At 44.4% G+C, this 16,958-nt stretch overlaps 1 protein-coding gene across 3 annotated transcripts in view; it reads left to right on the forward strand.

Moving 5' to 3' along the window:
- Window positions 1–16,958, forward strand: part of C1QTNF7 (C1q and TNF related 7) — a 120,748-nt gene that overhangs the window by 83,517 nt on the left and 20,273 nt on the right. The window lies entirely within an intron of this gene.

Genomic DNA, 16,958 nt, shown 5'->3' on the forward strand with positions numbered 1-16,958 from the left:
GGGTAACGTCGTGTCAGGAATGAGGAACATTTGTGCAAAACAATCTCTGAGATGCCACCCAACCATGAGATGGGACAATTGTCAATACTGCATGGGACACGCTTTGATGTTCTCTCTACAGTAGAGGTGAGCTTTGTCGACCTTAGTTTTTCCAAATCTGAGAATTCAGTGCTCTGTCTGTGTTCCGGGAACAAAAGGTGCCTGACTGTTGAAGAACTTACATTCCAAGGATTTTGTTTTCATACAGGGATGGGGCAGCATAAATTCACACAGCCTTTTGGAAAGCAGTTTGGCAGCATCTACCAAAAGAGACATAAAACATACAAACCTTTTGACCCAGTAATTCCACTTCTGGGAATCAATCCTAAGAAAAAAATCTTAAGTAGGGATAAAGGCATAACCACACAAACTTTCAATATAATCTCAATTATAACAGGAAAATATGGAAACAGCTTAATTGTCCTATAATAGGAGGGAAGGGGATTAAACAAATTGTAGTACAACCACTTGATGCATATTGTTTGGCCATTAATGGCTCCAAAGAGTAACAGAGAAGAAAAGCTTGTGATACAGTATTAGGTTAAAGAAAAATAAAAAAAGAAACAGTTTATAAGTAATGTGACAAATCTTAAAAAGATCTATGAACATACATACAGAAAAAAAATAACAGAAAGAAATAAACTAAACTGACAGCAGTGGTTATCTGAGAGATAAAGCTACAATGTCTTATTCTTGTTTTCTACTTTTTCCTCTATGCAGGTTTTCTTCAGTGAGCATATCTTTAACATAACAATGAGTATTTCTATTTGGCAATAAAGCATTGAAAATAGTGTTAAGATAAAAGCAGCATAAATATTTTCTTCATACCATTTCTAAATTATGAATAGGAAAAATATTAAGAGAAAACTCACACACACATACACATACACACACACAGCTAAACAAAAAACAAACAAGCCGAACCTGGGCTTGTCCTATTAGCATCCTATCATGTGTTCCCTTCTTACCCATGGTCTCCCTTTCTGTGGTTTCAGTTACACACAGTCAACCACAGTCCAAAAATGTAAATGGAAAATTCCAGAAATAAGCGATTCATAAATTTCAAATTGCGTGCCATTCTAACTGGCATGATGAAATGCCGCGCTGTCCCTCTTCATCTTACCCAGGACACGAATCTCCCCTCTGCCTAGTGTATCCTTGCTGTGTGTACTACCCTCTCGTTATTCACTTAGTAGCTTTCTCGGTTTTCAGAGCAACTGTCACAGAATCACAGTGCTGTGATTAACCCTTACTTTACTTTAATAGCTTCTTTTAAAATCATTGCTGGGGGAGGGGATGTTTGGCACAGAAGTTAAAATGCCTGCATTCCATCTCAGACTATCTGGGTTCAACTTCCAGCTCCACTCCCAACTCTAGCTTCTTGCTAATGTGCACACTGGGAGGCCCCAGGTGATGGCTCAAGTACTTGGGTCCCTGCAACCCTGTGGGAGATTCAGATTGAGTTCTTGACTCTTGTTTCCAGCCTGGCCTGGCCCTATCTGCTGCGGCCATTTGAGGAATGAATCAGTGGATAAGATCTCTTTGTCCATCTTTTGTGTTCTCTGCCTCTCAAATAACATAAATAATTTTGTAAATTTTTCATTAAAAAGTAAAGTCATGTCTAGTGTTTGCATTGTTTTCTTATCCATCCTTGCCCAGGGGCACTGTCTACCATAGCCCCTTCAAGCTTCTTTCTGCCAAACCCTACTCCAAATAGTAGTCCAGGAGATTTTCCTATAACACATGATGGTCACTGGATTCTCTCCCCTCACTCCTTCCTACTTCCTTCTCTCCTAGTTGCACCACCTTTCTCTCGCTTTCTCCAACGTACCTTCTTCTCTCTCAATGGCAGGTTTTTACTCAAGCCATTGCTTTTGCCTGCAGAGCCAACTCTATCCCACCCTAGTACCTGTTTTTCTAGACTCCTCATAGCCGTCCTTCAGGTCCCAAGAAATTGCCTGAATGTTATTTACTCAGAGAGAGTTTCTCTGATCACATCCATGGTTGAGATTAACCTGAAAATACAGATCCAGAGTTCAAATGGGGTGTCCCCAAAATTATGCATTCCCTAATCCTGGAAAAAGCATGAGTTCTAAACACTATTCTCATTTTTAAAAAGATTTATTTATTAATTTATTTGAAAAGCAGAGTGACACAGAGAGAGATAAAGGGCCAAGGAGGGAGGGAGGGAGGGAGGGAGGGAGAGAGAGTTCTTCATCCACTAGTTCACTCCCCAAAAGCCTGGGCCAGCTTGAAGCCAAGACCCAGAATTCCATCCAGGACCCATGTGGTTGACACAGACCCAAGAACTTGGGCCATCATCTGTTGCTTCCTAAGATGCATAGAAAAAAGCTGGAGAAACTGCTATTCAAACAGGTACTCCAAAATGGGATGCAGGCATCAAAACTGATGCCCACAATACCACCCCCCAAAACGCTTTGTTTTTTTCTAAATGAGTGCTTGTGACTTAAAGCACAGAAACCAACATTTCTTGAATAGCACACATGTGCCAACCAATGAGATATATTACTTCACCGAACTTTATAACAATCTTAACTGAGGAATTTTTAAATTTCAGGCTATGGAAAAGAACACTGAGGATCCAGAGGGAGATGCCCGGAGCAAGGCAGTTTTGCCAAAATCACAAGGCTAGACAATGCTGAAATTGGCATTCAATCCCAGGGGTCGTTTTTAAGTTTCTTTATTTTTATTTTTAATTGAAAGGCTAGGTAACAAGGTGGCAGGGTTGTGGGGAGGAGATAGAGAATGAGAAAGAGAGAGAGATTTTCCATCTTCCAATTCACTCTCCAAATGCCCACAACAGCTAGAGCCAGGCCAGGCTGAAGCCAGGAGTCAGGAACTCTATCCAGGTCTCTCAGGTAGGTGGCAGGGACACAAGCACTTGAGCCATCATCTTCTGCCTCTCTGAGTGTGAATTAACAAGAAGCTGGATCAGAAGCTAAGCAGCTGGGAATCAATCCTAGGCACTCCAACAAGGAATGTGGTTATCCCAAGTGGCATCCTAACCCACTGTGCCACAATGCCTGCCCCAACATCAGAGATGTTAATCCAGCCATGAAGAACTGTCCATGGGAAGAGAGGAGATTGATGAACCCTGCTGATTCAGACTCTGGGGCAACATTCCATTGTTTTTGTCTTTTTTCGCCAAACCCTGATGCTCAGCTTTCTTCTCCAGCACTCTATGAGTCATTATTGGATTTCCCAGTGTTCTCTCCACTGTGATGGAGTCTGTTGAGGACAATGTTTTGGCTAGAAAGGACCTATGTGCAAGAAATACCACCGGCCACTAAGTCACTGCCTTTGTTGCATCTACTGTAGCATTTGACCCTGCTGGTGGCTCATGTCTACTAACCCCCTCGCCTGAATGTCTCACATGTTTCCAGCAGAAAGCAGAGCAAAGAACATGAGACTTCCACTATCTGGGTAGATATTTAGAAGCACTAAAATATTTGACTAGGCGTGAGATGACTGAAAAGAAGTGAGTTTAAGTGGTTTTCCTAGCAAACAAAGTCAGCTATTAGAATTATTTTAAATGTATGCCTGCATTATATCTGACACTGCAAAAGTTTCAGGATGGATTTGCTTCACTGAATGATTGTGTTACCTGTTGACCTTCTGGTCTCTGCAAGCAAGGAGTATCCTCTCTGGATGGTCTTCAGTTGCAAACAAGAGGAGCACAGGGAACACAGGACACACAGCAGCTGCAGCAGCCGCTATGACAGCACCACTAACCCACCAAAGTTTCTAGGAAACATGTGACTCACTTCTCATGCATTGTTTCGATAAATCTTTACAACAATCCAAGAAAGTAACTGCTACCTCTGTCTTTATTTCATACTAAGCGTTTGGAGTTGGGTTCAGACAAATCTGGGTTTGAATGCCCGATCTATCACTCAGTAGCTGCGTGGCCTTGTGCAAATTCTGCCCTTGGGAAGCCTCAGTTTCAACATCTGTAAGAAGAAGATAATAATACTATTTCACCAAATGTTCAGTGTTCACTGTGGCTAGCATACAACAGAAGCTTAATAAGTGGGTATTACTCTATGCTGCCTCCCAAACTGGGAGTTCCAGTACATGGCGCTCACTGTTCATCGCAGGAAGAATTCTGCACTGCCAGCTGCAGTCCTTCAGATAGACTTCTTGTCCCGGCCCACTGGCAGCTGTATCGGGAGGCCAGATGTGGGTATCGCCATGACCATGCCATCTCAGCAGAGGAGTGTCCCATAGCCAGCTGGAAGTGAGAACAGGCATTGGCTGCCAAGTTGCTCTGAGAATCCAAGAGCAAGATGCGGTCTCGCCGTTCCAGCCAATGCCACCCCATGTGCTGGCATATGATCCCTCTTTCCTTTTGCACCTTCTATTATTTCCTCTTGTATTTGCCCCTGGGCCAAGCTCTGTGTAATGGGATGCCCTTAAGCCAATTACTTATTATTCTTAACAAGCTGCAGGTTATTGTTAGCCTGCTGCCAGGGGCTGCCTACTTCCACTCCCAGCAAAGAGACGAGAGCTTGCATCTCCTCTTCCTTTGGTAGTTTCTCTTATCTTAAGTGAAGTTCAGTACCCAAAGCTGCCATTCTAAAGCCAGATTTGACCTGCTGGTCTCCGAGTCCCTCCTCCTTCCTTCTTTGCCTCACCTCAAGTCAGCCCACTGGGCTCCAGCCAGAGTAAAATCCCAGTAGAATTTCTTGGCTGCTCATGTCCCACCCACAGACTCGCTGGACGTCTTAGGAGAAGCAATTATTGTGGAAACTTGGGACCTCAGAATATTTCCTTGAAACCAAATACTTCACGTCTTTGCTCCAACAATGACCAACTGTGTGCCTTGGGACAAGTTCCTCACCAACCTGAAGCTGGGGTTTATGTAGGTGTGCAATAGGATAACAGCTGTCATTCCTGTGATGAGCAAGTCTCGCCTGCTGCTGGTCTCCAAGGAAGCTTGACATGTGATCTTCCCTTGAGGGAAACAAAGTAAATGGTATGTGCTACAACGGCACCTGGCACAGAGTAGCATTAAATACAAGTTAGCTGTTATCAACATTGTTAGGAATAATTACCGGGGTGAATGACTTTATTTGTTTACAATCCAGTTCAAAATTTAAAGAATCAAATTGTCTTAAAATCAGGCATATATCCATCTCAAATCAACACCTGAACATGGAAACTGTCTATGAATAGAGTATCCAGATTCAACATATGCAGGAACATATCAACTTATAAAATGTTTCAAGTGTCTAGCAAACAGTGGATCCTCAACCCATGTTTGTTCACTCTGTATTCTTTGTTGCTTTTGATTTCCCCTCTTTGATTCCAATAAAAACAGAGTGTATTGAATTATTAGAATGGATGTAAATAGGGAAATTATTTTTTTAAGAATTCAGCTTTTTATTGCACACATTAACAAAAGAGGTTTAGTCAAAAAGACCAATAGCCACATTATCATGGACTCCTCAGATTCTTCTGTTTTGCTTTGTTTTCTTCTTCTGACAGCAGGAGTTGGGGGCGGGGGCAAGTCCTCCTGCTGGTGAGGCCCTAGTTGCTGGAGCTGGATCACCAACCCCTTACATTACAGGTGGGATTCCTTGACCAGGGCATTTGCAAACAAGGTGAAAAATGTTCCATATGTACACCTGCTGCTTTTAAGAGGGTATTGATCTGATCTTCTGTAACAGTCTTCTCACGGTGATGCAGGTGAGAGGCTGGCATTGTGGCGTGGCTGGCTAAGCTGCCACTTATGTTGCCAGCATCCCATATCAGAGTGCCAGTTTGATGTCCAGCTTCTGATCCAGTTTCCTGTTTATGTGCCTGGGAAGGCAGTGGATAACAGCCCAAGTACTTGGGTCCCTGCCACCCATGTGGGATACCCAGATGGAGTTCCTGGCTCCTGGTTTCAGCCTGGCCAAGTCCTGGGTGTTATGGCCATTTAGGGAGTGGACCAGTAGATGGAAGATCTACCCCTGCCAGATATTTTAACAAATAGAGAAACCAAATGAGGACATGTTGACATCTCTATGGTGTAAATAAAGACTATCCAAATGAGAACAAGAAAAAGCTCTGTATTCAGAGCTTGCTACAGCAAGGGGGTCATCTGTCACCATTCGCACTTTTTCATAGATTCATAGAAGAGTGGGGCAGCTTTATAATGAACAAAGGGAAAGTTTCCAGTACATGGATGGAAGGCTGCTGACCTGGGGAAGCTGGAGGTGGCCATGCAGAAGCAGAACAACCTATGTGACTGGTTTGGGTGCATATCCCCCACTTGGACTTAAGAATGGACAAGAATGAAGGAAGCTATCCCTTGCTAATCAAGTCCTGGTGACTTGGGCTGATGGTTACAAAATTCACTCTTCAGCTTGCTGGATGTTAGTAGAGATAGCAATTTTACTTGCTGCAAGTCTGACATAGAGCAGGCTGGTTTCCTGGGTATGTGGCTAAAACTTGTGGGGCAGAGTTTTATTTTTACATATCTAGCTATGGCCCATGTGTTTATTCATTCTCAAAATAATTCAACCCTTTCATAGCCCCTAGATACAGAAATGAACTTCAAATGGCTCATAGACCTCAATATAAAACCTAGAACTATGAACTTTTCAAGACAAACTATTTATGATCATAAGTTGGAAAAGGTTTCTTAGGACACAAAATACCAACTATAAAAGAAAACGTTGATAAAGTATAATTATTGACAATTAAACTAGTCCTGTATTCATGGATTCTGCCTCTATTGATTCAGCCAACTATAGACTAAAAAAATTAAGAAAAAATTCCCTCTGTACTAAACATGAAATTTTTCTTGTCGTTATTCTCTAAACAATATAGTATGACAACTATTTGCATTTTTATTGTACTAGGTATTTCAAGTAATATAGAAGTGATTTAGGGTCTACATAATTATTCCATAGTTTATAAGCAAATACTATGCTATTTTATATAAGGGACTCAAGCAGCCACAGATTTTGTATTCATCAGAGGGTCCTGACCCAATGTCCCATGGATACTGGGGACAGCTGTACTTCTCTTCAAAGGACACTGTTAAGAAAACTAGAAGTTGGCTGGCGCCACAGCTCAATAGGTTAATCCTCCACCTAGCGGCGCCGGCACCCCGGGTTCTAGTGCCGGTCAGGGCGCTGGATTCTGTCCCGGTTGCCCCTCTTCCAGGCCAGCTCTCTGCTGTGGCCCAGGAAGGCAGTGGAAGATGGCCCAAGTACTTGGGCTCTGCACCCCATGGGAGACCAGGAGAAGCACCTGGCTCCTGCCATTGGATCAGCGCGGTGCACCGGCCGCAGCGCGCTGGCCGCGGCGGCCATTGGAGGGTGAACCAACGGCAAAAGGAAGACCTTTCTCTCTGTCTCTCTCTCTCACTATCCACTCTGCCTGTCAAAAAAAAAAAAAGAAAGAAAAAGAAAACTAGAAGTTGAGTCATGGTTTGGAGAAAGTATTTGCAAAGTACAAGCTGATATGTATCCATAATATACAAAAAGTTTTATAATAAACAGCCCAAAATGAGAAAAAGATTTGAACTCATATTTCACCAAATAAGCACAGGAAAAATTCTCAACATTTTAGGGAAATGCAGATAAAAACTACAAAGCAAAACCACCACATGCCCACAAGAATGGCTAAAACTTGAAAGCAAACTAATACTCAGTGCAAGCAAAGGCATAATGCAACTAGAACTTTCCATACATTGCTGTTGGAAATGTAAAATGGTAGACATAGTCTCTGAAAACACTTTGGCAGCTCCTATAAAGCTAAATATCTGCTGAACGTATTACCAGGAATCGCACTCTAAAGAACTTTCCCAGGAGAAAACACATAACTGCACACAGAGAGGTACTTGAATATTTATTGCAGTTTTAATTCATCATAGCCCCAAATTGGAAACAAATGAATGTCCATCAGCTGGTCTGTGAGTGAGCAAACTCTGGTACAACCATACAATGGGATACTGCTCAGCAATGAAAGAAACTTGCAACATCAGTGACTCTCAAACGCATTATGTTGGGTGGAAGGAGACAGCCTCGAATGCCTACATATGGCATGATTACATTTGTATGAGATACTGGAAAGTTATTCCAAAATTATAGGAGCAGAAGTAAGGTCAGCAGCTGCCAGGGGCTGGAGCTGGGGAGTAGACTCCCTCTAAAGGGGGTGAGGAGGTGTCTGGAGGGAACAGATGGCTCTGTGTCTGCTATGATGGAGGTGACACAGCCATATATACTGGTCAAAATGCATTGGCCCACACACAAAAGAGGGGAACATTTACATTTTGTAAATTATCTTATAAATCTACTTTTTTTCTTTTTTTTTCAACAGGCAGAATTAGACAGTGAGAGAGAGAGAGAAAGGTTTTCCTTCCGTTGGATCACCCCCAAAATGGCTGCCACAGCCGGCGCTGTGCTGATCCAAAGCCAGGAGCCAGGTGCTTCTCCTGGTCTCCCATGTGGGTGCAGGGCCCAAGCACTTGGGCCATCCTCCAAAGCACTCCCGGGCCACAGCAGAGAGCTGGACTGGAAGAGGAGCAACCGGGACAGAATCCAGCACCCCAACCGGGACTAGAACCCGGAGTGTCGGCGCTGCAGGTGGAGGATTAACCTAGTAAGCCGCGGTGCCAGCCTAAAATCTACTTTTTTAAAAAGAGGTATTGAAAGGTCACACTCTGCCTCATAAAGATTACTCTGTAAAAACTTAAAATTTTTAAATTTTAAATGACATTGCTTAAATATGGTAGTCAAGGAGGTTTTTCCTCCATATTCCCTTAAATTGGTTAGATTTGTCTCTCTGCCACTTGAACCGATATGCCTAATTATTGTGCTCAAATTTGCTTATCAGATTATTTATCTCACTTTACTGAAGTAGAATAAATAAGGGGGTGGGGAAGGACACAAGAATACTTAGGAAAAACACCTCCTCCTGAAGATCAAAGGCCCAGAGGAAAGTGAATTTCCCCTAATGTTACTCCATATCCACTCCCCATAAAGCATCTTAAGTTCTCTGCTGCTGTTAGATGTCATGAAGACGGACACTTAAGCAAAACCTTAAAATGGCCCTCGGACCTCACCCATAAGGATAAGGTGATCACTTGTGAAGGAGAGGGCCTTTGTATGTCTTACTTTGTTTTTTGAAAAATGTTTTATTTACCTGAAAGGTGGAGTTACAAGGGTAGAGGGTGGATGGAGAGAGAGAGAGAGAGAGAGAGAGAGAGAGAGAGAATGAGCTTCCGTTCACTGGATCACTCTCCAGATGGCCCCAATGGCTGGGGTCGGGTCAGGCTGAAGCCAGGAGCCTGGAAAGTCCATCCAGGTCTCTCTCATGGGTGGCAGGAGCCCAAGCGCTTGGACCACCTTCTGCTGCTTTTTCAGGTCATTAGCATGGAACTGGATGGGAAATGGAGCGGCTGTGGCTGGAACTCAGGCTTAACTGGGATGCCGGCATCACGAGCAGAGGCTTAAGCAACTATGCCATTCTGTTAGCCCAGAGAGGACTTTGAAGTCCGACTTGGTGTTTGTCAGTGGTGTCCGTCTGTCCCTAGCTTTGGTCCCTTCATTCATCATAGGAAATGTATAGCACTACCTCATGAGTTGAAGAGTAAGAATGAATAAGAAATGTATATAGGAACATTTGGAATCATTGTATTTGTCAGGATTCTCCATACAAACAGAATCCAGTAGGAGGAGAAATGTGGATATGGATACAAATATATATGATTTATTATATATGTATAATAAATGATTTATTATAAATTATATTATTATAAATTATATATGATTTATTATAAATATTGGCTCGCATGGTTATGGAGCCTTGGAAGACCCATGCTCTGCCACCTGCAAGCTAGAGACCCAGGGAAGCCAGGGGTGTGACTCAAAGCCCTAAAAGCAGAGAGCTAATGATGTAGATTCCAGTCCAAGTCAGAAGGTCTGAAAACCAGAAGCGTCTACGGCAGGTGAAGATGCATGTTCAGGTCCCATAATCAGAGAGCAGAGCCTCCCTTCCTCCACCTTTTCGTCTGTTCAGGTCCTCAATGCATTGCCTGATGCCCAGCCACACTGGAGAGAACCACCTGCTTTACTCAGTCCACAAATTCCTAAGCTCTTTACATTCAAAAACACTCTCAGAGACATAGCCAGAAAAAAAAAAGTGTGGCCCAACACACTGTGGCCCAATACACAGAATTAAGCATCACAACAACGCCTTGCCACAGTAAACCATTAACACATGGTAACTATTTTTCCCTCCATCATTCAAAGATATGGCAACTCTCAAAGCCAAGTCTGGGGCCGGCGCTGTGGCTCACTTGGTTAATACTCCTCCTGCGGTGCCAGCATCCCATATGGGCGCTGGGTTATAGTCCCAGTTGCTCCTCTTCCAGTCTAGCTCTCTGCTGTGGCCCGGGAGGGCAGTGGAGGATGGCCCAAGTGCTTGGGTCCCTGCACCCACATGGGAGGCCAGGAAGAAGCTCCTGGCTTCAGATCAGCGCAGCACTGGCCATGGCGGCCATTTGGGGAGCAAACCAACGGAAGGAAGATCTTTCTCTCTGTCTCTCTCCTCTCTCTCTCACTGTCTACAACTCTACCTGTCAAAAAAAAAAAGCCAAGTCTTTGTCCGGAAAGTATGCGGACTGAAGTGGAAGGCTGAGTAGTGGTGAGGCAAACTCAGCAGGGATTTCCGGTGCTCTGTCCTGGTTGTCATTCACACAAGCTTTTACCTGGCCTCTACTTTCTGTGTCTGTGCAGTGGCAGGGACGCCCAGTCCAAGATCCACTCTAGTTTGACCTGCTCCATTCCTTGTCCGTCAGTTCTTAAGTCAACTCAAATCACCCTATTAGCCTTTGCATTCCAACCTCAGACTTCCCTCACATTGCAAAAACAGTGCCAGTTCTCCAGTGTTTCCTAAACAATCTTAAGACAGTGTGACAGGTTTTGTTAGCAAAAGTCAAAAATTGGAAGGCCTGACATCAGCATCACCCATTCTAAAAGTAGTGAGGCATTCTAGATTAGCCCTATACCACACTCTTTCCCGGAATCCATGATCCACAGGCAGCCTGTAACCAACCCACATCTTCTTGGAATTTCAATAACAAGTTGTCAGAGAGTTCCCACTGTACTCTGAAAATTTCACTGAAAAATCAAAACAGCCACATAATTTTGTATTTCAGAATTGTTGGTACACAGAATAGTAGTTTGTTAGCAAATAGCTTTCAGGATTTTTTTTAACTTGTCTGAAGTATGCTCATTTCTGGTTAAAAGATTTCAAGGGCCAAGGAAACTATGGTGTCAACCACTCTGTTACTACCCAAGATGGTAAAAATTCCTGGGTTTTATAGAAAGAGTTATCGGCTAAATGATAGGATGTCTAGAATTTGCTTCAAAATATGCCAAGTGCAGGGGTGAAGGAAAGGGAAAGTAAGATTGCACTTGGGTGTGTGTTGAAGCTGGGAGGGTACACAGAATCTCATTAGGTGCTTGTCTCTATTTATAGGCGTGCTTGAAGTTTTCTGTAACTTTTTAAAAGCATAATATATGTTAAACTATGGTATTTTGGACAAATATGAAGTATTGTGATATGAATTTATGCTATATTGTTATTTTCAGTTATCCACAACAATGGCTATCTATGTATATAGAACATACTGAAGTGACATATACATTTTTTTAAATTTTACTTATTGAAAGTTAGACTTCCAAAAAGAGAGAGGGAGAGAGAGGGAGAAAAAGAGAGAGGGAGAGAGAAAGAGAGAATTACAGGCAGAGAGAGGGAGAAATTTTTCTTCTTCTGGCTCACTCCCAAATGGCCTCAATAGCCAGGGTTGGAGCAGGCCAAAACCAGAAGCCAGGAGCTGCATTTGCCTCTCCCACATAGGTGGCAGGAGCCCAAATATTTCGACCATCTTCTGCTGCTTTTCAGAGGCCAAAAGCAGGCAGCTGGATTGGAAGTGGAGCAGCCAGGACATGAACCCAGGGCCCATATGGGATGCTGGCACTGCAGGCATTGTACTGGTACTCCACAACACTGGCCCCTGTCTCCTACATTTGAAGCTAAGAATCAGGTCTCAGCAAGAGGCTGTGCTGTGTGGAGGAAGGAAACTTGGACACTATGTAGGGACCTGAGTTCTAGTCCTGGCTGGCATATGACCCTTGGACACTTCACCCCTCCCTGAATTAGTTGTCTCATCTGTAAAATGGAACGTGGGGCAGACAGCGTTTGAGGTAGCTGCCTCTCTAACTGCATGTGAGTCCCCTGGAATGTGAGCTGTGTGCGGAAAGAACCTGACCTCCCCTTTCAAGGTTGTAGGTCCAGAGCTTGGGACTGGGCCTGCTGCACAAACGCACATTTGTTCATTCAATGAGTAAGCAAACTGACTGCCTTTTAAAAAAATTCACACCTCCTTTTCTCATGAGAACCCACTTGTTTCCCTGCAGTGACGGCAGTTTCAGCCCAGAAACCAAACTGAATCTTTTCAGCTTGTGGAGGTCTCCTTGAAAATCCAGGGAAGTGGCTGCAGGCACCTTCTCTGCCTACCTCCTCCTCCTTGTTGAAGCCAGAGTGAGGGAGAGTCAACAGCCTTTCCATAAAACTCACTCAACCCTTCAAGGGCCCCTTCCAACTCCAGAATAGAGAGGAGAGGTTTCCTGCCCAGCAGGGTCCTGTGGTCCAGGCACATCCTCCCTCCAGGCTTGCACTGGCCTTTGCACATGACATCTGCCTGGAAGTGTTCTCCTGCCTTTCGGCCTGGTTGATGCCTACTCCTGTTTCATTTTGGGGGTCAGAAGCCAGCCCGCTCTGACCTAGAGACTTAACTAGGTTGCCCTGCTAACTCTGCAACACCCTGGACCTTTCATTCAGAACCCTCTCCAAGGTCTGTTGAACGTCTCAAATAACCCTGCTGTCCTTTATACAATATAAACAAAAACACCTTCATTGCTTCACTTATTCAGATTCCTTTGGATCTCCCTCCCCTGTCCTTTCTGAGATCTCCAGCAAGTTCCTTCGCTTTCTGGTAACGTGCAGGCTCCCTGAGCAGTTCTGTAGTCCATGGTGGCTCATTTTCACTTACGAAAGGATCAATCTAAACTTCTGGTTCACACCCAACACAAAGCTTGTGCCCTGTCCATGGCTTCAGCTCTGGACATGCCGTGCCCTCTCTTCCTCCGTCTCTGGCCACCCACCCCTTTCTAGATTCAGTACCTCTAGGGTCAGATACGGAGGTAGAAGCACTAGAAAAAAAGTGGACACCTTATTTTTAAAGCCACAGGTGTTATCTGTATGTCCCCTCCTGGCTGCCAGTGCCTGCGCAGGTGCCAGGTATCTGATGGCCTCCTCATACTGAGCACTTTCCCAGGCCACCAGAGGCTCCCTGTCCCAAGCCCTGATGGGGGCACTTCCCTCTGGGGCTGACAGCTGACACTGCCCCCGCACCAGCCTTGGCTTCAGCACTCAGTGCCTTCCTGGAGGAGGAGGTCTCATCCAGATGGCCCAGGCCGAGCTGCCAGCCTCAGTACCATTTGCCTCCTGGGGAGCCCATAGATCCTTGTCTTGCCCAAAGTGACCCCTGCACTGCTCTCACCCCCTCAGTTAGCCTTCTGCCTTCATAATTCTCCAGCCTTTATGCTCACAGAAGACATCCAGCTCCAGGGGTCAAAACTCACTCAACACTTCTCAACTGCATTTCGCTGGTCCCATGATAACTGCAGAGCTCTCTTCCTGCAGGCTCCCCTGTTCTTTCGGGGACACTCTCAGGTTCTTGCCAATTGGCTGGGGAAGGAGCACTCCTTCCCTGCTCATAGGAAGGAAGGGGAAAACCCTTCATTAGCCCCTGACCCACAAACTGCTCTGTGCCTTGATGTCTCCCATCACTAGCCCTTTGCGGATTTCCACTTGTATTTTTTTTTCTTTTGTGTGGATTGAAAAGGGATGATGGTAAGTGTCAGATCTGGCTGGCTTTTATCAAGTCCTAAGTGGATATGTGGGCACTTACTGCCAATTTTTCTCTGCTTTGAGTCCTCCACTGAAATTCCAAGATGGTAGAAATTGCCAATTAATATCCTGTTGGATGAAGGTCTAAGATTATCATCTGGATGTCTGTCTTGCCCACTAGATTTAGTCTCTGTGATGGCTGTGTGTTCTCCAGTGAACATTAACAGCAAATGTGCAGCATCTCCCTACAGTAGCACTTCAATAAATGTGTAATGGAGTACCAGATGGAAGTGGAGATGGGAGACGAGCAGGAACGGATTTGTGTCACTGAAACCCACTGGCTTGGAAGGATGAGCAGGCAGGGCGTCATCTGTGGCATGTGTATATGTCTCTGTTTGCATATGTGAGCATGTATGTGAGTATGTATGTGTGTATATGAACGAGACAAGGATTCCCAAAGCCCAGCTGCCAACAGAATCATCCACAGAGCTGTCAGAGAGCATAAATACCTAGACTTATTTCTCTAGTATGCTGAGTCAGTAGGACCAGGGAAGAGCCAGTGAGGTCCAGTGCATAAGAGAGGTCTCGTGACATGTTAGGAGGGTTCAAAGGAGGGCAAGTTTGCACCTACTTGAGAGTATCAGGGATACATGCCGGAGAAAGCAACACACAGGAGGTTTAATGTGAATGGATGGAGATGGGGGAGTAGGGACAACATGGTTGGCAGGAACTTGAAGCCGCAGGAGGTGATAAAAGCAAGGCACTGAGGCTAAGAAAAGATTGCATTCCTAACAGCACTCAGTCCACCTGCAGTGAGTTTGGGGGAGGAGGAGACCGGTGTGCAGACCACCAATCACAAGCTTGCTGGATGCTGAAATCTGGTCCTGTCAAGTTTGCAAGTCCCTGGGAAGAAAATACGGTGTAGTGGTGAAGTGGGCTGACTGCAGATGAGACTGCTTGAATGAGCCACCTGGAACAGGAAGAAGCAGAGAGGTTATAGTGAAGATTAAAGGAAGCAGTGTTTATAATATCTTAACACATTGTACATACTCATTTTGTAGATGCTAGAACCATCAACTTTGAAATAATTCTAGTGCCTAGCAAAATGACTTCTGTGTGTGCAGGTATGTGTATATGTACATGGGTGTGCATGTGTGTGGGTGTGTGTCTGTACAATAGGTGAGGTGCTGAGCCAGCTTAAATCCAATTCTGCAAATAGCTTCCCAGCTTTGCTTGCAATGAATATCAAGTTGGTAGCTTGAAACTGACCAATGACAGGGCCAGTTACGCCAAAGAAATTACAAAAGCTCCAAATTCAAGATTTTTGCTGCTTTTTGTTCTATTTTTCTTGAGAGTTGGTCTATCCACATATTTTAGATGCTGTGTTAACACTGACTTGATCAGAATGAGTTAAACAGAATTCATTGGAAAAGTTAAGTAAAGACTACTGGGAAACAAAAGCACAAGAAGCTAAGAGGGAAAAACTGTCTCCCTAGGAAAGATGGAACAGGTCTGGGGTAAGTGACAGGTCAAAATGGAATCCAACTATTTGCTCTTGGTCTATGGTCTTCAGCATGTTTTTCTACTCATCACTTTCAGCTACTGCTGCTAATGTAAGTGTGAAATAGATCCTAAGAAGTTACAGCCACAGCTGAGGTCTGAAGGCTTTAAGAGAAGATTTCAGAGGTTCATTCCCTCTGGAAAGAAAGATTAGCCTATGAATAGTTAGGTTATCTGAGTTGGAAAATCATTTTTAAAAAGAAAAACTCAAATATTACAGGACAGAAAAAAACAACCTGATTCTTTCATGATATAAAAAATCTTTTATCATCAAAAGTGTGGTAAACAACATTACCAGGAAATTAGACAAGTTGTGTATTACACACAAAAGAAAGTATAAATATCTATAAATTGAATTAGCTTTTGACCAGGTGAAGGCACAAAAATAAGAATATGTCTATTCTTGGCCAGCGCCGCAGCTCACTAGGCTAATCCTCCGCCTTGCGGCGCCAGCACCCAGGGTTCTAGTCCCAGTCGGGGCGCCGGATTCTGTCCCGGTTGCCCCTCTTCCAGGCCAGCTCTCTGCTGTGGCCAGGGAGTGCAGTGGAGGATGGCCCAAGTACTTGGGCCCTGCACCCCATGGGAGACCAGGATAAGTACCTGGCTCCTGCCATCAGATCAGCGCAGTGCTCTGGCCACAGTGCGCCGGCCGCGGCAGCCATTGGAGGGTGAACCAACAGCAAAGGAAGACCTTTCTCTCTGTCTCTCTCTCTCACTGTCCACTCTGCCTGTCAAAAAAAAAAAAAAAAAAGAATATGTCTATTCTTTTACTGTCCAACAAATCATCCATTTCTATGCTCCCTGGTGGAGAATGGGCTATTGCAAAAAAGACTGAATGAAAAAAAAAAAAAAAACATCTTAGAAGTCATCAATTGTAAACACAGAAGTGAACACTTTAGTGGCTGAAACATTTGAAGTTAAACTTGTAACTGGATGACATAATTTTTTTAGGTCACACTTATTAATGATTGACATCAGGCACAGCATTTTGTTAGAGAATATTAAGGACTTTAGGAATAATCAAAGGTAACTTTTTTAAGATTTATTCATTTGAAAGGCAGAGTTACAGAGAAGGGAAGAAAGAGAGAGAGGAAGACAGAGATCTTCCGTCCACTGGTCCACTCCCCAGATGGCTGCAATGGCCCAGCTGGGCCAGCCAAAGCCAGAAGCCAGGTCCTCCCCACTGCCCTCCCAGGCACAGCAGCAGAGACCCAGGTGGGAAGAGGAACAGCTGGTACTTGAACAGTCATGCATATGGGATGCATGTACTGCAGATGATAGCCTAACCCACTGTGCCACAGTGCTGGCCCTAAGGCCAACCATTTTATTATGGGATAAAAGAACAAGCCCAGTGACTCTGAGTAAGAGTCTACTTTAGGGCAAGCAGCTAACAGAGTGATTAAGGCACTGCTTGGGAAGCCTGC

This window comes from Oryctolagus cuniculus, chromosome 2 (genome assembly GCF_964237555.1).
Source record: "Oryctolagus cuniculus chromosome 2, mOryCun1.1, whole genome shotgun sequence".
Classification (NCBI taxonomy): Eukaryota; Metazoa; Chordata; class Mammalia; order Lagomorpha; family Leporidae; genus Oryctolagus; species Oryctolagus cuniculus.